The sequence below is a fragment of the Monodon monoceros genome, unplaced genomic scaffold (genome assembly GCF_005190385.1).
Source record: "Monodon monoceros isolate NGI ecotype Baffin Bay Population unplaced genomic scaffold, NGI_Narwhal_1 Super_Scaffold_18, whole genome shotgun sequence".
Taxonomy (NCBI): domain Eukaryota; kingdom Metazoa; phylum Chordata; class Mammalia; order Artiodactyla; family Monodontidae; genus Monodon; species Monodon monoceros.
Window position 1 is genome coordinate 82,362,121 of NW_021703774.1, and position 23,568 is coordinate 82,385,688.

Consider the following 23,568-nt stretch of genomic DNA (forward strand, 5'->3'; position numbering starts at 1 on the left):
CCCCGCTCACCGCAACTAGAGAAAGCCAACGCGCAGCAACAAAGACCCAACACAGCCAAAACTAAATTAATTAATTAACTAAATTTTTTAAAAGTCTACAAATAATAAATACTGGAGAGGGTGTGGAGAAAAGGGAACTTTCCTACATTGTTGGTGGGAATGTAAACTGGTCCAGCCACTATAGAGAATGGTATGGAGGTTCCTTAAAAAACTGAAAATAGAGTTGCTATATGATCCAGCAATCCCACTCCTGGGCATATATCCAGAAAAGATGAAAACTCTAATTCGAAAAGATACATGCACCCCAATATTCACAGCAGCACTATTTACAACAGCCAAGACATGGAAACAACCTAAATGTCCATCAACAGAAAAATGGATAAAGAAGATGTGATAATATATATATATATATATATATATATATATATATATAAACAATGGAATATTATTTCCATTTGCAGCAACATGGGTGGACCTAGAGATTATCACACTAAGTGAAGTAAGTCAGACAGAGAAAGACAAATATGATATCACTTATCTGTGGAACCTAAAAACAATGATACAAATGAACTTATTTACAAAACAGAAATAGACTCACAGACATAGTAAACAAACTTGTGGTTATCAAAGGGGAAGAGGGGGGAGGGATAAATTAGGAATTTGGGATTAACGCATACACACTACTATCTATAAAATACTAAGGACCTTCTGTATAACACAGGGAACTATATTCAATATCTTGTAATAACCTATAATGGAAAAAAATCTGAAAAAGAACATGTATATTTTTATATATATATAAATACATGTATTTATATATATGAGTAAAACAGAATCACTTTGCTGTACACCTGAAACTGTGAATCAACTACACTTCAACAAAAAGAAAAAAGAAAAAACAAGAGCCCAGTTTTAGGTACATTAAATTTGTGATGTCTGTTAAATTTCCAAGCGGGCAGTTGACTATACAATTTGGAGTTCAGAGAAGATTACACTGTTGATATAAAATTTGAGAGTCATCAACACATAAATAGCATCACAATTTGGGTTTTTTGGGAAGCAGATTCTGAGGCAGACTTCAGTGTTTAGGATGTTTCCCAGAGAATGTCCTTGGAATCAACATCTCCGGAAGGCAGGTGGAAGAAGCAGGATTGGGCCGAGGGAGTTGAGCTATGATGCAGGCCTGACAACCCAAGTTGATTCCCTGAGAAGCTCTGGAGCTGAAATGGCCTGGCAGAGTTGTCCTATGTGAGGCTGAACTAGTAAGCCTTTATACTCTTGCCTCAACCAGTTATCGAATGTCAACCACCTCCAGAAAGACATGGCCTCAGGCAGGGAGGCTCTGTGCAGCTGAGGTTATCCCTGAAAGAGCTGACAGATGAAGGCTGTCCACTGATGGTAGCCTTAGCAGCTGGGGCACAAATCCTTCCTTGAAGGGGTATGTGGATTGTACATAATAGTGTCCACTGCTGATAGTATTTAAAATCGTAAGACTGGATGAGCTCACTAAGAGAGTGATGTAGTTAAAGAGGTACAGTGACAGGGATCTGGGGCAGCTTTAGGGATCAGGGGACTAAGAAGGAAGCAGCAAAAGAGATTAGGAGTAGCTAGTGAAATAAGAAAAAAAATGAGTGTGGGATCCTGGAAGCCAACTCAAGAAAGCATATTACTACTACTACCAACTACTACCAACTACCACCAACTACTACTACTACTATTCTTAGTACAACTTAATCTTCGCAACACTATGAATTAGATGATATTATTATCATTCCCATGTTATAGGTGACAAACTTGAGGCACAGAGTTTAAAGGTCTCTCTCAAGGTTACACAGCTCGTGGTGGTGAAACTCTAATTTTGAACTTTTGCTGGCTCAAGAGTCTACACTCCTGACTGCCTCACTACCTGGACTCCAAGGAACTGTGTAAAATGCTGCCAACAGGTGAAGTAAAAAGACCAAGAATTAACCATCAAATTTGGCAATGTGAACTTATCAGCAAAGGCAGTTTTGGTGGAATATGGGAGTGAAAGCCTGAAGAGAGTAAATTCAAACACAGTACTTATTGGGAGTTCCCTGGTGGTCCAGTGGTTAGGACTCCCCTGACAATGGACCAGACTATTGCTATCCCTTGGCCTTGAAAACTGGTTTGTTGCTATCAGATGGATTCAACCATCATTTTATTTTGATTATCAAAGACAATGCTTTCCAGCAGACATAATACGGAAGACTATGAGAAGAAAAGAAAAATCGCTTGAGAAACATAGTGATCTCTACTTTTTTTGGCCACGCCACATGGCAACCCGGGCCCCCTGCAATGGAAGTGTAGAGTCTTAACCACTGGACCACCAGGGAATTCCTTCTTTTTATATTTACTGTATGACTTTGATAGTAAGGGAAAAAAAAGTTGAAACAATTTAATTGTAATAAACCAAATTATCCTTCCACCCAGCAACTCCCTCTAGTCTCCCCTTTCCTACCTCACTGAAGAGCCTCTTCATGAATTTCAGTCAGAGAGGAAACACGTGTGCTGTGCTTCCCTGTGCTGGAAAGTCTCTCCTAAAATGTGTGGGATCTTTCATCTCCTCTCACCCAGAGCAGAGGCCTCTCCTTGTGGGTGGACCCACAAAAGTATCAACAGAGAAGCTGAGGGAGGAAGGGACTCACTAAAAACGGATAAATATTAAGCCCTGCTCTTAGGTACTTGAGGCAGTGCAGGCAGGAGAACATATGGACTAGGAGCAGCACCGGTAATATGTTGCCAAGTATTAGTCAGGTTTTGATACGTGACAGAATCCTCATATCTCAGACAAGCTTGAGCCAAAAAGGGATTTATTGGTTCCTGTATTTAAAAAGTCCAAAGGCACCCTCCCTTTAGGCAAATCTGGATCAGGGACTCAAAGGATATCATCATAACTCACTCTCTCTCCCTATCTCATCTGTGTCTTCTCTGTACTGGCTTCATTCTCATACTGGCTGATCCTAAGTTGGAGCAAGTTGGCTGCCAGCAGTTCTAGGCTTATATCTTTTTACTTTCAGGTCTACAGATAGAGAACTTCTTATTCTAATAGTCCATTGAAAGTCCTAAAACTGAGTCTCATTGGTTCTGATTGGTCTAACTTGAGCACATGGCCAACCTTGAATCAATCAGTACAGCCAAGGAGATATTTTATCAGTTAGAGATGCCTTCAGTTGCAGACAACAGAGTACTTGATAAAACAAAATGAAGTTCATGTTCCTTATATTAAAAGATGTGGGACTTCCCTGGTGGCACAGTGGTTAAGAATCCGTCTGCCAATGCAGGGGACACGGGTTCAAGCCCTGGTCCGGGAAGATCCCACATGCCGCGGAGCAACTAAGCCCGTGTGCCACAACTACTGAGCCCGCTTGCCTAGAGCCCGTGGTCTGCAAGTTCTTTGGCTTTTTAGTTCTTTGGCTTTTTCTTCATTATTGCAAGATGGCAGCTGCAGCTCCAAAAATTCACATCCAGGTTCTAGGCAGGAAAAAGGATGCTACGGGCAGCAAACGTCCCTCGTTGAAGAAAGCGAAAGTTTTCCCAAAATCACCCAGCAGACTTCTGCTCATGACTCACTGATCATAACTGGGTCACAAGGCTACCCTTACCCTCAAGCAAGGCAGGAGAGCCAAGTATTTTGCTCTTCCAGACTCTCCAGTTGAGTTAGGCTGGGAAGAAGGGGGTTGAGAATGGGGATTAGGTTAGCCAATCAATGGGATCTGCCATAAATGTAATGCTCTGATTGGAAAGGCCTGGCTTAGAAGTCTACTTCTGAAGCTGGTGTGGACTCTTCTCCCCCCAGGAACAATGCACTGAGCACGATAGAGGAAAACTAGGTGCTATAACATAAAAGGAGGAATGGATGCTAGTCAGGCAAGAATAAAAGCTGTCCATTAGATATGCTTAAGGCCAACTTGTGACCTGAACTCCTCAGAAGTGCACAGTATCTATCACCAGACATAAGAAAGCAAAAGTTACATGTATTTACCTCAGCATTATCTTAGGTGATGTATCACTTTCCTTTCGATTCTAAAAGGTGAAGTAATAATAGCTACAATTACATGAGCACCTCCAACTTATTTAATAACAGTTCAATTAAAAACTTCCTCCTTCTTTCTTCCCTCCCTCACTCAGAGCATCTGTTGTTATGTTAAGGAATATCTGTTTTACTTAGGAGACTGTATTCAGATTAAGTAATGTATTCTGAGCATTAGTGTCAGGTGCTTCCACGTAGATTATTTTATGAAGTTCTTACCACAACAATCCATTTACTGATGAGGAAAACTGAGGTTAGTTGACGTGTTCAAGGTCTTGTGAGCCATACGTTCCAAGCTAAGTGTTTCCTTACTCCAAAAATAGTATTCTTCTTGCCATACCACAACTGCAGCACAACTTCTCAGAACAGACTGGGTCCATGCCAATGAAATCAGCTCACCGGGGCAGTTTTTGAATATTCCAGAAACTTTTTTTTCCTCCATGTAGAAGTGAATAAACTGCCAATCACTCCTGGACTGAAGGTCCTGAGCCTCTTCAAGAGGCAATCCTCTACCTTAATTTAAGCGTGGTTATTTAGGATGCCTTGCATGGGTTTTGTGACTTTTTCCAGCTGGATTCTCCAAGGGGTTCCAACCAGCCTAGTGCCCTGAAGCAAAAAAAGTCTACCCAAGCACTGGCTCCCCGGCTTCTGACAATCCTCAGGGTGGTGGTACCCTCCATTATTCACAGAGAAGCAGAATTAGCTTCCTGCCACCACTGCAGACAGTATTGAGCAGCGTGTTCCCAGGGAGGGATTAGAAAGACTAACCTGTCAAGCCTGCTGGGCCTGGCTGCCAGAGACCTCCTTTGATTCCTAAGTGCGGCATTCCAGGGCGGGGGTACGAGTGCATTTTCCTAATTCCTCCCTTGGCCGAAACTTAGCTCTTTGAATAGAGATTCATCTCCCATTGCTGTGCACTTAATATGAACTTTTTCTTAATGTGTGGTTGACTAGGTAGATTGTAGCTCCTTTTTAAAAATCCAGGTTGTAAAATCATACACATGAGTAGATAACATAGCACACTCAATAAATGTATAAGGTTCATCTTTCTGGAACAAATTTTCTTAACATTGTAATGATAAGTTGTATGATAACCAGTGAACACTTATAGACACTTCTAGCATTTATTGTTAGTTGGGGTAAGTTATGCCCAACTATTACACATATGAAAAAAATACCTGAACTCTTATTAGATACTATTCTGATTACAATTTTAAAAGAAAAATGTCTAATATACTTCCTTCCAGCTTTAGAATTAATGTCATTGAAGTGTGAACTACCTTATAAAATTTAGACCTAATTTCCTAAAATTCCATGAGCTATTTTAAAAATCTGCTACCATTTGTGACTACTTATTTTGATCAATCATCAATCATTTCAGTACTGTGCAAGCAAAATAAAATGGAGAAATAAATTATTATGTAATATTCCAGTTTCAAAATTTTCTATTTATAATGATCAAAAATTTGCTCTGGTAAAGTCAATAACCTTAATAAGTTAATATTACAAATTACAACCATAAAATATAGTCATTCAAATTTTCCTGAAAGGAAAAAATACTGTCAACAAATACTGAACACTAGTTAGTGCTATGTATGCTGAACTATTGAGAGGGAAGTTTATTAATGTTTGCAATTTCCTTTGAAAGACACATGTGCACAGATATTCACTGCAGCGCTATCTACAATAGCCGAGATATGGAAGCAACCAAAATGTCCATCAACAGATGAATTAACAAGAAAACACACACACACACACACACACACGAATATTACTCAGCCAGAAAAAAAAAATCTTGCCACTTGCAACAACATGGATGGATACAGAGGGTATTACACTATGTGAAATAAGTCAGACAGACAGACAAAGACAAATACTGTATGTTGTCACTTATATGTGAAATCTAAAAATTAAAACAAGTGAATGAATATAACAAAAGAGAAACAGACTCACAGGTATAGAGATCAAACTAGTTGTTGCCACTGGGGAGAGTGAAGGGGGTGGGGAGTTATAGGGGTACGGGATTAAGAGGTACAAACTACTATGTATAAAGTGAATAATCTACAAGGATATATTGTACAGCACAGGGAATATAGCCAATACTTTATAATAACCTTAAATGGAGTATAATCTATAAAAATATTGAATCACAGTATTATATACCTGAAACTAAAATACTATTGTACCTCAGCTATATTTCAACTTTAAAAAAGAATACAGGGCTTCCCTGGTGGCGCAGTGGTTGAGAGTCCGCCTGCCAATGCGGGGGACGCAGGTTCGTGCCCCGGTCCGGGAGGATCCCACATGCCGCAGAGCGGCTGGGCCCGTGAGCCATGGCCGCTGGGCCTGCGTGTCCGGGGCCTGTGCTCCACAACGGGAGAGGCCACAGCAGTGAGAGGCCCGCGTACTGCAAAAAAAAAAAAAAAAGAATGCATATGATGTCAAATAAGCACATGAAAAGGTACTAAACATCACCAGTCATCAAGAAAATGCAAATTAAAACCACAATAAGGTACCATTTCCTATGCATCAGAATGGCCACAGTAAAAAAAACTCGAACAATGTTAAATGTTAACAAGAATATGGAGCAACTTGACCTGTAATACATTGCTGGTAAAATAGTACAAACAGTTTGGAGGACTTAGTAGTTTCTAATGAACTTTTTTTTTTGGCCATGCTGCACGGCAAGTGGCGTTCTAGTTCCCTGACCAGGGATGGAACCCACGCCCCCTGCGGTGGAAGCACGGAGTCCTAATCACTGGACTGCCAGGGAAGTCCCCTCTAATGAACTTAAACATACCTTTACCCTATGACCTAATAATTCTACTTTTAGGTATCTACCAAAGAGAGAGAAAAGCATGTGTCTATACAAATAGTCACAGCAGTGTTTGTTATAAAGCTCCCAAATTGGAAATAAACTATAAGTATATAAACAGAATAATGGGTTTAAAAAATTCTGGTGTAATCCATGAAGGAAATAATTGATAAGATTTACTTCATTAAAATTAAAAAACTTGGCTCTGAGAAACACAGTTACCAAGAGAATTAGAAGAAAAGCCACAGACTGGGAGAAAATATTTGCAAAAGACACATCTGACAAAGGACTATTAATCAAAATACACAAAGAACTCTGAAAACTGAACAATAAGAAAACCAGATTTTAAAATGGGCCAAAAACCTTAACACCAAAGAAGATATACAAATGGCAAGTAATCATATGAAAAGATGCTCCACATCATATATCATCAGGGAAATGCAAATTAAAACAATAAGACACTACTGCACACCTATTAGACTGGCCAAAATCCAGAACACTGACAACCCCAAACACTGGTGAGGAGGTGAAGCAACAGGAACTTTACAAAATAATTTATTTATTTATTTATTTATTTTTGGCTGCATTGGGCCTTCGTTGCTGTGTGCGGGCTTTCTCTAGTTGCAGTGAGCGGGGGCTACTCTATGTTGTGGTGCACCTGCTTCCCATTGTGGTGGCTTCTCTTGTTGCAGGGCACGGGCTCTAGGCACGTGGGTTTCAGTAGTTGTGGCATGTGGGCTCAGTAGTCGTGGCTCACGGGCTCTTGAACGCAGGCTCAGTAGTTGTGGCACACGGCTTAGTTGCTCCGTGGCATGTGGGATCTTCCCAGACCAGGGCTCAAACCTGTATCCCCTGCATTGGCAGGCGGATTCTTAACCACTGGGCCACCAGGAAGTCTCGGAACTTTTATTCATTGCTGGTGGGAATGCAAAATGGTACAGCCACTTTGGAAGACAGTTTGGTGGTTCTTTACAAGACAAAATTTACTTGTACCAAACAATCAAGCAATCGTGTTCTTTGGTATTTACCCAATAGAATTGAAAACTTATATCCACCTAAAAACCTGCAGAAGGAGGTTCAGAGCAGCTTTATTCATAATTGCTAAAACTTGGAAGCAACCAAGATGTCCTACAGTAGATGAATGGATACATTAACATAACCCAGAAAATGAAATATTATTTACCACTAAAAAGAAATGAACTATCAAGCCATGCAAAGACATGGAGGAATTTTAAATGCATATTCCTAAGTGAAAGAAGCCAATCTGAAAAGGCTACATACTATGTGATTCCAACTATATGAATCATTGGAAAAGGTAAAACTATAGAGACAGTGAAAAGATCAATGGTTGCCAGGGATTTGAAGGGGGAGTTGGGGGGTGGAGAAGATGAATAGACAGAGGACAACGAACTTTTAGGGCAGTGAAAATATTGTGTATGATATTATATAAAGATAGATACATGTCATTATACATTTGTCCAAAACCATAGAATGTACAACACCAGGAATAAACCCTTAGGTAAACTATGAACTTTGGGGATTATGATGTATCAATGTCGGGTCATCCTTGGTAGGAAATTGTACCATTTTGGTGAGTGATGTTGATAATGGGGAAGGCTGTGCATGTATGGGGGCAGCAGGTATATGGAAAATCTTTTCACCTTCCTCTCAACTTTATTGTAAACCTAAAACTGTTCTAAAAAATAAAGTCTTAAAAAAATGTGGTATATTCATATAATGAAATACTACTCAGAAACTAAAAGGAACATGCTACTGAAATTAGCGGCAACATGGATAATCTTAGAAATATGCTGAGTGAAAGTGTCCAGGTATAAAATAGTACATTACTGTATGATTCCATATATGAAGTCCAGGACAATGCTAAACAAGGCTATGGGGACAGAAATCGGATGTGTGTTTCCTTGGAAAGAGGGGGAACAGACTGGAAAGGGCATGAAGAAACCTCCTGGGGTGACAGAATGTTCTATATCTTTTTTTTCAGCTGGTGGTTAGAGAGGAATATAAGATTGTCAAAGCTCATTAAATTGATCGCTTAAGATCTACACGTGTAATTTTACCTTTATTACCTCAATTTAAAATGGAGAGGGGAGGGGGGCTGGAGGAGAGGAAATGTGATTACTGTGCTCTAGCAGCTCCTACCTTCAGCCTCACCTCCACCTTCTCTCTGGTAGCTCCCTAGTTAGGGGATTTGTTTGTTTATTTTTTATTTGGGGGTAGAGGGGAAAGAAGAACAAACGCACGTGTTTTTATTGGATGTGGAGTCTGGCTACGGGAGCAGTACATGTTTATGTGACTGATGATTTCTGTGGCAGTATTGTTTAAAATGGTGTGTACTACTGACACCTGCAAATGAGTGTTTGGAGGAATTTGGTTGTAAGGGTAGGGCTAATGCAATCTTGTCCCAGAAAAGCGAATTTTAATTATCTAAAAGTTTTTCCAAGCAATTTTCAGAGTTGGAATAGCATAAGAATGTTTAGAACTATCCTTAGAGTTTTAATATGAAAAATGTAGCTACATGATAAATGTGATTTTCTAATTTCTTATACAATGTGACAATATCTTCAAATCAACACTTTTTCTTTTGATGAAATAATCACTGCTTCTCAAGAGCACCCAGATAATGATAATATTAAGTTTCATTTCATTTCGTTTCATTTCACACATTTCACTTCATTAGCTATTCTACATGACTTGTATTAGTAAAATATTTTCCTCTTTTAAAGTAAGATGGGAATGTAAGTTAGATTCATTATCCTGTTTCTTCCAGCTATATTTTGCCATTAAAATTTTTATAATTTTGCCAAAGTAAGCATAGGTTTGAAGATATTCTTTCATATAACATCCAAATTACCTTATTTTTTTTTCTCACAAGCTGATTTCTCATTTCTTTTTTCATTCTATCCTCTTCAGATGGTAAAACCTGCAACAACAACAACGAAAAACAACCATATAAACCTCAAAATTTTCATTTAACTTGCATGCGCCCTAAGTCAAAAAAGTATAAAATACTTAAAGGTTATCTTTTTGGCCCTGTATTATTCCTATTTTCCACCATATATCACAACTTGTTAAGCATAGCCATAAGCAGTGCATTTTCAGATTATTTACCCAAAACAGCAAAATGATAAAGTGCTCTAACTTGTCTTAGAAAGGAAAGAGACGTGAAGCAAGGTGATGGCCCACCCAGGAGGGGCGCTGGCTGAGATGCAGGTTGCAGCTGAGCCTGGTGAGAAGCCCTCCTCCAAGGGCCAGCCTGTCGGGATCCCCTTGCTGGAGCAGGAATCCGAGGAGGCGCTAGAGCAGGAATCCGAGGAGGCGCTGGGCCCGAACCAACTGCCAGCCGACCTGCTCCTAATGGTATTGAGCCATGTGCCCCAACACATGCTGCTCAGGCACCACCACCAGGTGGGCAGGCACTGGCGCGACCTAGTGGGCTGCCAGGCCCTGTGACTGAGCATCCTGCCCCGGAAACACGCCGCCCTGTGGCCCATCGTCAGCACCTGCCTGCCGCCGCCGCCGACCACAGGCCCTGCGTCCTGGGCCACTTCTGCGAGCACAGACCCATAGGGCGCAACCTCCTCCTGAACCCCAGGGGCCTAGATGGCTTCCCAGAACAGCCTATGCTGAGTGGTGGGGACGGCTGGACAAAGGAGGGAAAATGTAAGGGCATGCCTGCAGCTCCTTGTGATGTCCACTTTCTACCTGCCTACTACCTACCTGGTTACAGGTGGTTTCGAAGAAAGGAAGTTTTGGACCTGGAGAAGGAGGGTTTCTGGCCAGAACTCCTGGATAGTGGAAAGACTGAGATTTGTGTCTCTGACTGCTGGATGGAACGAAGAGGCACTAACCGTATATGTATATATTGGCTAATTGTCCAAACTCTAGACATCAACCAGGCTGTCCTGCGTCATTTCTCTTCGAATCCTTTTCGCATCCGGCGGTGGAGGAGAGTCCCCTTTGAGGCCAGCCATGTGTCCTCCAACCCCAAGAACGGTGTTCACTTTGTGTCTTTTGAACAATGGGTGTCGAACCTGGAGTTAGGGAATGAGCAATATGGAGTCCCTTTTACCAACTCCAGTGTGTTTGCATGGGTCTGTCTGTCCTAGTCGTGGGCTGTCCTTGCAAAACTACCTTACTGTGCCTTCCAGGAGCTGGGCCCATTGGCTGGGCCACCTCAATAATCAAGGGCTTGTAGCTTCCTGGCATCCTGGGATCTCCTGGGTCCAGTCGAAATTCCTGCTGGGCCCTGTCTTCAGGTTTTGGAAGCTACTAGAAGAAAGTTTCTGCTGCTTTCTAAGGTAGACCCTGTTCTACCGAATGGAAACCCACGGTTGAGCACAGGGAAATGCTGGATCCTGAGAGCTCCACCATCCCCCAGAGGCTCTCTGGTTCAGCACCGTGCCTTCTGCCCTTGTCTCCTCCTGTTTCTGCTGCAGGGGCTTTATTGGTCCCTTCCAGGAAGCCCTCTTTCACCTCTGAACTAGCAGCTCATCCCTATGGCTGGGGAAATTACAGCCCCCTTGGGTGGTGAACTTAACCTCATGGGGTTTCAAGCAAGACTGGGACCAGGACTCACAGCAGAAAGTCAAACTAGTGCAAAAAATGTTTGGAGACAGAGGGTTCTGCCCACCCTGTGAACCATGAAGTGGTCCCCTGAGCCCAACTCTGCTCTGAATTGTATGGTGTATAAAGTTATTTTACTTTGAAATTCTTTTCAAACATGGAGCAAATAAATGAGCAATGTATCTGCCAAAAAAAAAAAGAAAGGAAAGGTAAGAAGTCTCTGTAATTAACTAAGTTCCAGTTAATACACTTACGTATTTTAGACTACATTGATGGAATTTATAATCATGACTAATGTGTAACATTTCAGTGCTTGACAAAAATTCTGGTAGTATTCTAATAGATTAAATTGTATACAGAAAACTTTGTTAATTTGAATTGTATAAAAGGGCGTGCAAGAAAAGAATTTCATTGAATTCATTTATCTTTATTAAATAATAATAAGGAATTTGTCAACTTTACTAGAAAAAGAGGAAGATGAGGAGGATGAGGGGAAGAGGGGAGAAGAGGAGGAAAAGAGGAAGAGAAAGAAGCAAGGGGGAGTAATAAGGAAGGAAAGAGGCAGAAGGAGGAGAAGAACAAGGTATGAGGAGAAAGGGAAAGTAGAAGAGGGAGAAAATGGGGAAGGAAAAGAATTAGAGAGAAAGTGACAAATAGAAAAGATCCAAAACAAAAAACCTGAACGAACTTTTAAGTGTGGGGATTTGATGAGGGTGCAAATGGTATAAGAAGTTAGGTGACGGGCTTCCCTGGTGGCGCAGTGGTTGAGAGTCCGCCTGCCGATGCAGGGGACGCGGGTTCATGCCCTGGTCCGGGAGGATCCCACATGCCGCGGAGCGGTTGGGCCCGTGAGCCATGGCCGCTGAGCCTGCGCGTCCGGAGCCTGTGCTCCACAACGGGAGAGGCCACACAGTGAGAGGCCCGCATACCACACACACACAAAAAAGAAGTTAGGTGATGGGTAACCTGGGAGTTTATTATACTATTCTATTTACTTTTTATGTGTTTGAAACTTTCCATAATAAAAGGTATTTTTAAAAAGGAAATCAAATAGTGTAATTTACCATAGTAACAGAATTAAGGAGAAAAAGCATGTAATTATCTCAGTAAATATACAGAATGCATTTCATAAAATTTAACACCTGTTCATGATAAAAACTCTTAGCAGGGACTTCCCTGGGGTCCAGTGGGTAAGACTCCGCACTCCCAATGCAGAGGACCCAGGTTCGATCCCTGGTCGGGGAACTAGATCCTGCATGCATGCTTCAACTAAGAGTTCTCATGCCACAACTAAGGAGCCCGCATGCTGCAAGTAAATATCCCGTGTGCCACAATGAAGATCCCGTGTGCCGCAATGAAGATCCAGCGCAGCCAAAATAAATAAATAAATATTTTAAAAACTCTTAAAAAACTAAAAATTGAAAGGAAATTCATTAATCTGATAAGGCTGTATATAAAATCTTATAGCTGACATCAAACTTAAAGGTGAAATATTTAACACTTCCCTCTAAAATTAAAATAAAGATGTCCATTCTTATGTCTACTATTTACCATTGTACTGGTGGGCTTAGCCAGTACAGTAAGGCAAGGAAAAGGAAAAGGGATTAAGATTGTAAGAAAAAAGTAAAACTTTCTTTTTTGCAGATGACATGATTGTGTATGTAGAAAATCCAAGGAAATCTACAAACAAATTACTAGAAATAATAAGTGAATTTGGCAAGGTTACAGATACAAATTCAATATGAAAAATAAATTTCATTTCTACTAGCAATGAGCAATTCAAAAGTTAAAATAAAACAATGCTATTTTAAAATAACCAAAAATACCTAGAATAATTTTAATGAAACTGTGCAAAACTTCTACATTAAAACAAGACATTGCTGAGAGAGCCTAAAGGAGACCTAATCAGATGAAGAGATATAATACCATGTTCACGGATTAGAAGACTTAATACTGTTAAGATGACAATTCTCACCATATGTTCTATAGATTCAATGCAATCCCAATAAAAACCCCAAATGGGCTTTTTTGGTTGAAATTGACAACTTATTTTAAAATTTATACAGAAGTGGATAGGACTTAGAATAACTAAAACAATATTGAAAAAAAAGGGCAAAGCTCTAGGGCAAACTACCTAATTTCAAGACTTATTAAAATAAAAAGCTATATTAATGAAAGATAAGGTAGTAATGGCATTAGAATGGACAAATAGATCAGCAATACAGAACACAGAGTCTAAAAATAGACCTACACATATATACCATATTGCCATACGCGGGCCTCTCACTGTTGTGGCCTCTCCCGTTGTGGAGCACAGGCTCCGGACGCGCAGGCTCAGCGGCCATGGCTCACGGGCCCAGCCGCTCCGCGGCATGCGGGATCTTCCCGGACCGGGGCATGAACCCATGTCCCCTGCATCGGCAGGCTGACTCTCAACCACTGCGCCACCAAGGAAGCCCCCATATATTAATTTTAAAAAAATAACCAAAGCAATTTATGAAGGATGAAAAAGTTTCCCAATAAACAGTGCTGGAACAACTGGATATCTGTGGGAGAAAAAAAAAAAAACACCAACCACCCCTCAACTTCACTGCATATTAAACAAAAATGTATTTGATGTGCATCATAGGTCTAAATGTGAAAGCTAAAACTCTAAATCTTTCAGAAGAAAATATAGGAACATATCTTTGCAACCTGGTCGTAGAGGAACGGGAGGTCAGAAAACATTTTTCATATAGAACACAAAAAGCACTAACTGTAAAAAACAACAACAGCCTCCCCCCACAAAAAAAAAAGTGGATAAATTGGACTTCATCAAAATTTAAAATCCAGCAATAAAAAAGTATCAACTGAATATATGCAATAACACAGATGAATCTCACAGATACAATGTTGAGTAAAAGAAGCCAGACACAAGTGGTACATATTACACAATTTGTTTTATGAATTTCAGAAACATGGAAAACCAATTTCTATTGACAAATAAAAATAATCATTGCATTGGGCAGAGAGGAATGGGCGACTGCACGGAAAGGGTCCCAAGGGAATTATCTGGGGTGACAAAAATATTCTTTAACTTGCCCTGGATGAAAGTTACAGGTATGTATAAATTTATCAAACTTCATTCAGCTCTACACTTAAGATCTGTATATTTTACTCTATGTAAAGTATACCTCAATAGAGGACAGTTTAAAATAAATCCTTTTGCAAATCATGTATCTTGATAAAAAGGATTTGAATCCAGAATATATAAAGAACTCATCCAACTCAACAATAAAAAGACAATCCAATTAAAAAATGGGTAAAGGATTTGTAATACATTTCTCCAAGGATATACAAATAGCCAACAAACACATAAAAAGATGCTCACCATCATTAGTCATTAGAGAAATGGAAATCAAAACCACAGAGATGCTACCTCACACCAACTGAACGGCTATTATCAAAAAAAAACAGAAAATAACAAGTGTTGGAGGATATGGAAAAATTGGAGCCCTTGGCCACTGTTGATAGGAATATAAAATAGCGCAGCCACTATGGAAAACAGTATGGCAGTTTCTCAAGAAATTAAAAACAGATTTATATATGAGTCAGCAACTCCATTTCTAGGCATACACCAAAAGAATTGAAAAGAGGGTCTCGAAGAAATATTTGTACACCCATGTTCATAGCAGTGTTATTCATAAAGCCAAATGGTAGAGGCAGCCCAAGGGTCCATCGACAAGTGAATGGATAAATAAAATGTGGTGTATATATACAATGGAATATTATTATTATTATTTGGCCGCACCGCACGGTATGCGGGATCAACCAGGGATCAAGCCTGTGCCCCCTGCAGTGGAAGCACAGTCTTAACCACTGGAGTGCCGGGGAAGTCCTACAGCGGAATACTATTCAACTTTAAAAAGAAAGGAGGGCTTCCCCGGTGGCGCAGTGGTTGAGAGTCCGCCTGCCGATGCAGGGGACACGGGTTCGTGCCCCGGTCCGGGAAGATCCCACATGCAGCAGAGAGGCTGGGCCCGTGAGCCATGGCCACTGAGCCTGCGTGTCCGGAGCCTGTGCTCCGCAACGGGAGAGGCCACAGCAGTGAGAGGCCTGCATACCACAAAAAAAAAAAGAAAGGAAATTCTGACACATGCTACAACATGGATGAACTTTTGAGGACATTATGCTAAGTGAAATAAGCCAGTCCCAAAAAGACAAATACTATTCCATTAATATGAGATACCCTAGAGTCATCAAATTCATAGAGACAGAAAGTAGAATGGTGGTTGAGGGGAGAGGAGAATGGGGAGTTGCTTAACGGGCATAGTTTCAGTTTTACAAGGTGGAGTTTTGGAAATTGGTTGCACCACAATGTGAATATACTTAACATTAATGAACTATATACCTAAAATAGTTATGAAGGTAAATTCTATGTTTTGTGTATTTCACCACAAATAAAAACAAAAATAAAAAAAGAGAAAAAATTGATTTCAAAATTTAAAACAAACCACATGAGATACTACTTTATACCCATTAGAATGGCAATATTAATATTAATAATAAAATGGAAAAAACAAGTGTTGGAAAATATGAGACAGTTGGAACATACATTGTTTGATAGTTCTTCAAAAAGTTAAACATAGAGGGACTACCCTGGTGGCGCAGTGGTTAAGAATCTGCCTGCCAACACAGGGGACGTGGGTTCAATCCCTGGTCCAGGAAGATCCCACATGCCGCGGAGCAACTAAGCCCATGCGCCACAACTACTAAGCCTGCGCTCTAGAGCCCGTGAGCCACAACTACTGAGCCCGAGTGCCACAACTACTGAAGCCAGTGTGCCTAGAGTTCATGCTCCGCAACAAGAAAAGCCACTGCAATGAGAAGACAGCGCACCACAAGAGTAGCCCGCACTCGCCACAACTAGAGAAAGCCCGCACACAACAACGAAGACCTAACACAGCCAAAAATAAATAAACAAATTCTTTTAAAAAGTGTAAACAACTCAATACCCATCAATTGATGAACAAATAAATACAATGTGATATATCCGTACAACAGAATATTATTCAGCCATAAAAAGGAACTAAGTACTGATACATGCTACAATATGGGTGAACCTTGAAAACACTATGCTAAATGAAAGAAGCCAGAGATGAAAGTTCACATTCCATTTATATAAAATATCCAGAATAGACAAATATATAGAGACAGAAAGTACATTAGCAATTGTCAGGGGATGGGGCGGGGGGAATTGGAATCAACTTCTAATTGTTTGGTTTTTTTTGGGGTGTGGGGGGAGATGGAAATATTCTGCAATTAGATAGTGGTGATGGTTGCACAACATGGTGAATATACTGAAAACTACTTAAGCTTACACTTTTAAATGGTGGATTTTATGTTATGAGGACTGTATCTCAATAAAACGAAAAGTGAACCTTTTTGATTTCACTGAGTTTGTCAGTGGAAACACAACCAAAACGTGTTTTTCTCATTTTCCAGATAAAATATTTGAGCAGTGTATTCAGCACAAATGTCCAAATTTGCATTTACAAATTCCCCACCCCTTTTCCTTTAATGGTGTTTCTCATCCTAGCCCCTAATTTCTCAAGTTAGAACTTGCTTGAAACCTTGAAATCTGAGTTTGCAAATAACTGTAAGGTCCTTCTCTAAGGCAGCCTAGCTTGCATCATCTCCTTCTCAACCTTTAAAACAGAAATGTGAAGTAATGGGGATTTGTATAATAAAATAAAAAGCCACTAGAGGGCACTGTATCCCCTCTGGTTTGCAGTAAAGAAACACTTTTTATCTTAAAGGTTATGCTTTAGACAGTAAAGTCCAGAAAACTTGTCTATTCACCTGGTGAAACCATTCATTAGCTGAGTGGTTTGAAGAAAGTCTTCTAGCTTCTGGATTTCAGCTTCCACATCTGCATAAGGTTGAGCGTTGGTTACATGATTTCCAGGCTTCTGCCAACTCTAAAATTCCTCTTATACTGGCTTAAAACAAGGATGACATCTGGAAAAATAGTAAGAATTGTACCTGCTTTATCATTTCCTCCAGTTCACTCAAACTGTTTCCTCTTCCCACCTTCTCTATTTCTCTATTTCCAGCTAAAATATTAGAGTAACTCTGGACCTTTCCCCCTTAAGCACCCTTTACTGATAATTTATATTAAAAAAAAATAAAACAAAAAACCACTCTCAGAGCACTTTCCCAGTTTCACCAATAATTTTCTCTTTTGATTCTCATGACACATCGGGTTTGTAGGTATTATCTCCAATGTTCCTGGTGAGGAAACTGAAGCCTAGAAGAGTTCAGTGAATTGCCCACAGAAACATAGCTAGCAAGTTATAGCACCTGGTCTTCCAACTCCAAAGCCTGTACTCTTAATAAAAATATTCATTGTCAGTAGGAAGATACAAGTTTTGTGAGGCCTGAAGTATACACATTTATGCTGTCTGTGTTAGTTTTCCATCATGGCTGTAACAAATTATCACAAAGTTAGTGGCTTAAAACAACATAGATTTAGGGGACTTCCCTGGAGGTGCAGTGGTTAAGACTCCACACTCCCAATGCAGGGGTCTTGGTTCAATCCCTCATCGGGGAACTAGATCCCACATGCATGCTGCAACTAGGAGTTCACATGCCACAACTAAGGAGCCCACCTGCTGCAACTAAGACCCAATGCAACCAAATAAATATTTTAGAAACAACAACAGCAACCTAGATTTATTATCTTACAGTTTTACAGGTCAGAAGTCCAACACAGGCCTCACTGGGCTAAAATCAAGGTGTCAAGCCTTCTGGAGGCTCTAGAGGAGAGTCTGTTTCTTTGCCCTTCCCAGACTCTAGAGGCCACCTGCATTCCTTGGCTGGTGCCCCCCTTCCTCCATCTTAAAAGCCAGCAACAGCAGGTCAAGTCCTCACACTGCATCACTCTGACCTGTCTGCCTACTCTCTCCCACTTTTAAGGACTCTTAATTATATTGGGCCCAGACAATCCAGGATGATCTCCCTATTTTAAGGTCAGCTGACTAGCAAATTTAATTCCATCTGCAACCCTAATTCCCCTTTGTCATGTAAATAACGTACTCACAGATTCCAAGGATTAGGACATGGACATCTTGGGGGAGGAGGGTGGCTTCTGACTATCACATTGGCCCTCTTTAAGATATATAAAGTTTAAATTATAAACTTAGACATGATTCTCTTAACACAAAGAAGAAACTTCATTTAATTCATGGAAAATCTTTTTCTCCATTTATTTATTTGATTTATTGCAGTAAATTCATATAACATAAAGTTAACCATTTTAAAGTATACATTTCAGTGGTATTTAGTACATTCACAATGTTGTACAACCACCAACCAACACCTGTATCAAGTTCCAAATCATTTTCATTACCCTAAAAGAAAACTCCGTGTCCATTAAAAAGTCATTCTCCCAGCCCCTGGCAACATTAATCTTTCTGTCTCTCTAGATTTACCAATTCTGGATATTTAATAAAATGGAATCATACAATTTCTGACCTTTTGTGTCTGGATATTCACAATTTGAGACCCTTTGTGACTGGCTACTCTCACTTAACATCTTTTCGAGGCTCATCCATGTTGTAGCATGTACCAGTACTCCAATCCTTCTGTGACCAAATAATATTCCATTGTATGGCTATATCACATTTGTTTATCCATACATTTAATGATGCACATCGGGTTGTTTCCAACTTTTGGCTATTGTGAATAGTGCTATGAAACTCCTGTACAACTATTTGTTTGAATACCTGTTTTCAATTTTGGGGGTATATACTTAGAATTGCTGGGTCTTGTTGTAATATTATGTTTAACTTTTTTTTTTTTTTTTTTTGCGGTACGCGGTCCTCTCACTGTTGTGGCCTCTCCTGTTGGCGGAGCACAGGCTCCGGATGTGCAGGCTCAGCGGCCATGGCTCACGGGCCCAGCCGCTCCACGGCATGTGGGATCTTCCCAGACCGGGGCACGAACCCGTGTTCCCTGCATCGGCAGGCAGACTCTCAACCACTGCGCCACCAGGGAAGCCCTTATGTTTACTTTTGAGGAACTGCCAAACTGTTCCACAGTGGCTATACCATTTTATACCCCCATGAGCAATGTGCAAGTTTTCAAATTTCTCCACATTCTTGCCAATACATACTTTCCTTAAAAAATTATTATTATAGCCATCCTAGTGGGTATAGAGTGGCATCTCGTGTTTCTGATTTGCATTTCTCTAATGACTAATAACGTTGAGTACCTTGTCATGTGCTTGTTGGTCACTTACACATCGTTTTTGGAAAACACCTATTCAAATCCTTTGCTCATTTTTTAATTGGGTTGTCTTTTTGTTGTTGAGTTGTAAGAGTTCTTTACATATTCTGGACATTAGACCCTGATTTGCAAATATTTTCTCCCATTGTGTAGGTTGTCTTTTCACTTTCTTGATAACATCCTTTGATGCACAAAAGCTTCTCATTTTGATGAAACCCAATTTATCTTTTCCTTTTGTTGCTCTTCTTTTGGTATTGTATCTAAAAATCCATTGCCAAATCCAAGGTCATTAAGATTTACCCCTCATCTTTTCTTCTAAGAGTTTTATAGTTTAGTTCTTACATTTAGGTTATTGGTTAATCCATTTTGAGTTTATGTTTGTATATGGCATAAGGTAGGGGTGCAACTTCATTCTTTTGCATATGGATATTCACGTGTCCCAGCACCACTTGTTGAAGAGACATTTCTTTTCCCATTGAATGGTCTTGGCATTCTTTTCAAAAATCAATTGGCCCTAGATTTGTAAGTTTGTTTCTGGACTTTCTATTCTCTTGGTCTATACAGCTATCCCTATGCTAGTACCACACTGTTTTGATCACTGTAGCTTTGTAATAAGTTTTGTAATAAGGAAATGTGAGTCCTCCAACTTTGTTCTTCTTCAATATTGTTTTAAGTATTCAGCATCCTGCACAATTCCATATGAGTTTACCACTTTTGCCAAAAGGGCTATTGCAATTTTATTTTTTTTTTGGGTTCGCGGGCCTCTCACTGTTGTGGCCTCTCCTGTTGTGGAGCACAGGCTCCGGACACACAGGCTCAGTGGCCATGGCTCACAGGCCCAGCTGCTCCACGGCATGTGGGATCTTCCCGGACCGGGGCACAAACCTGTGTCCCCTGCATCGGCAGGCAGACTCTCAACCGCTGCGCCACCAGGGAAGCCCTGCAATTTTAATAGGTATTACATTGAATCTGTAGATCACGCTGGGTAGTATTGCCATCTTAACAATATTAAGTCTCCCAATACGTGAACATGGATGTCTTTCCACTTATTTAGGCCTTCTTTAGTATCTTTCAGCAACGTTTTACAGTTTTCAGTGTGTCTTCCACTTTTGTGTAGTAAGGAATCTGGCCTTATCTAAAGAGAGGTCTGGCCTTTGTCCCAGCTCCTGGGAGATGACCACCACATCCTTGCAATTTCCCAAGTGATAGGAGTGTCTCTGTAATTCATAGTGGGTCCCTCAGACCAACTCTGACAGTTTATGCTAATGAGGTGTCTAAGGGTGGGCCCCTTCTCAGTTCAGGCTAATGAAATGACTCAGGGTAGGGCTGGCAATGTCAGAAAGACCAATAATGTGATTGGAGAGTTAGGGCTTTGTGTCACATGGTAACAGCCCAAGCTTCAGGGAGGCAGGTGACTGGAGATTTTAGTTTGATCACATGGACTATGATTCATGCCAAGTAATGAAGCCTCACAAAGCAATGGATACCAGGGCTTGAGTGATATCCCAGGTTGGCAATACTCTGAGAGCACTGTCACACATCATAGCTGAGAGGAGATAACTCCACTCAGGACCTCACCTGGAGAGGACAACCAGAACTGTGAGTTTGGACCCCTCCCAGATTCTGCCCTATGCTACTCTTCCCTTGCTCGATTTCAATGTATCCTTTTTCTGTAATAAATGTGACTGTGAATATAATAGCTTTCAGGGTGTTCTGTGAGTCTTTCTAGCAAATTACTGATCCTAAGCAAGGTTATGAGAACCTCCAAATTTGTGGCCAGATGGTGTGAAGTGAGGGTGACCCTGGAGACCCCCAATCTTGCAGACGGTGTCTGAAGTAAGGGCAGTTTTGTGGGCAGTGTTTCTTCAGAAAGTAGAGTTGCCTAAAATCTTTGCAACCTCCTTAGTTAAACCTATCCCTAGGTGTTTTTATTCTTTTGGATGCTATTGTAAATGAAATTATTTCCTTAATTTCCTATTTATTCATTTTTTAAAATACTTATTGAGCACTTGCTATATGCTAGGCTCTGTTCCAAGTGCTTCACAAACACTAATTTTATTCCCCTAGCAACCTTAATTAGGTACTTTGTTGGAAACTGGGCAGACCCACTATACTGCTGCTTTACGTGCCTTCTTTGAGAAGTTTCCTGGGAATCTCTTATCTACCTCTTCGCACTGCCATTCCATAGTACAGGCCCTTATAAATTTACACCCGAGCCACACTGTCCCACTGTCTCCCTAACTCAACTATCTACCACCTACTCTGAATGCTGCTGCCACTAACAATCCTGAAGCACTGCTGATCTAAGTTCTGGCCACTCCAGTGACCTTAAGTGCCTTTCTTCTCTGCATTTACAAAGGTAAAAAACAATTACTGCTCACAAGCAGTACTTGAACATAGATTCTGCAATGTCTTCTACTAACATATTGAACTGCTACTGAAAACTTTGCTGTGAAACAAGCAGAGTGGTTGAGAGGAGGGCGCAAGGCCTGACCCCACAAACCCCACTCCTCCTCAACCTCAGGTTATTCATTTGCAAAACAGAAACTATAAGGCCTACTCTTAAGTGTTGTGGGAATTAAGTGTGTGTGTGAGACAAAAGGTGGAGTGGTAGGACAGGTCCTGGCATGGCAAATGCTCAAGAAATTTGGGCTGATTTGTATCTCAGTTGCCCCCAAAGAACTTGTAAATTCTTTGAAGGCAAGGGCCTTGACATACTTTTTTGGTATTTCTCAAATCAAGATTATTTAATCACTTTAACAGATACACTTTGGTATCTGGACTTGCTCAAGAACCATGGCTCTTATGACAAAAACCAGGCTCTGAAGTCTGACTTCAAATGTTGGCCACTACTAGGTCAGTGGCCTCTGTAAAGTTACCCAACCCCTCTGAACCTCAGGTCCTTTATTTGTAAACTGTCAAGAGTACCTACTCCACAGGCTCATGAGGATTCAGGTGAAGTGTTTAGTATATAATCAATCGCCCCAAAACTGCCAGCCATAATTACATCCTGTCCCAAACATTCAGTGTCCACAAAAATTTGGCCTATCTGCAATCTCCATTTCTCCATCTTTCACACACACACACGCACACGCACACACACGCACACACACCCTCCCCCTCTTGGACCAATCTTTCCATCCTCTTACCCGCTCTTCTTTCCCGACTTCTGTGTACCTCAAAGACCATGGAAATCTCCTAAATGAGGTCGCTTCTACTACTGTTGCCATTTTAGGGAGCAGGAAACAGGCCCTGAGGGTTTGAGTGACTTCCCCGAGGTCACAGAACTCAAGCTGCGAGCCCACAGCCCACGCTCTTAACCTCTAGCCCTCGGCCTCTTCCCGGTCGGAGGTGCACCCGCGTCCACTCAAACCCCGCCCAGTCCCCCACTTCCAGTCACTTCCCCGCTCTTCCGCGCGCCCATCTCCCCCCCACACCTGAGTCAGGAGCCGGGGGGCACGCCCCATCGTCCTTAGCGGTTTCCCCTTTTCTCCGCCAGAGACTGAGGGTGAGGCCGACATTGGCGTCCCGCACGCGTGGTGGTGGCCGCGACGTTGCGGGGGAACACCCAGCGGGACCGGGAGCCGACGACGGCGGCCGAGGGGGAACCACACCGAAGTCAGCGCTGTGAGGGCGGGCGGAGGGGGCGGGGCCCGTAGGGCCAACTCCGCCCCCTGCGTGCATGCTCCGGCCCCCGCGGCGTGGTATAAGGCGGCGGCGCCCACCCCTCCCCACAGTGTCTGGCGAACTCCCGGGGCGTGGGGTCGCCAGGCGCGGAGAGGAGCTACGCCCCGAGCCGCCCCGTCACGTCACGCTCACGCGGCGCCGCGACCCACGCACAACGGTTAGC

General features: G+C 41.4%; 1 long non-coding RNA gene across 2 annotated transcripts; it reads right to left on the reverse strand.

Moving 5' to 3' along the window:
• Positions 1–6,418: 6,418 nt before the first annotated feature.
• Positions 6,419–23,348, reverse strand: LOC114899966. 2 transcript variants are annotated; one of them, XR_003794668.1, is made up of 5 exons: positions 23,156–23,348; positions 17,292–17,450; positions 10,736–10,918; positions 9,739–9,807; positions 6,419–6,458 (listed from the first exon to the last, which is right to left on the reverse strand). It is a non-coding gene; the product is annotated as an uncharacterized LOC114899966 (long non-coding RNA). The 2 variants fall into 2 exon arrangements; XR_003794669.1 differs by lacking the exon at positions 6,419–6,458 and adding an exon at positions 7,750–7,782.
• Positions 23,349–23,568: the final 220 nt, after the last annotated feature.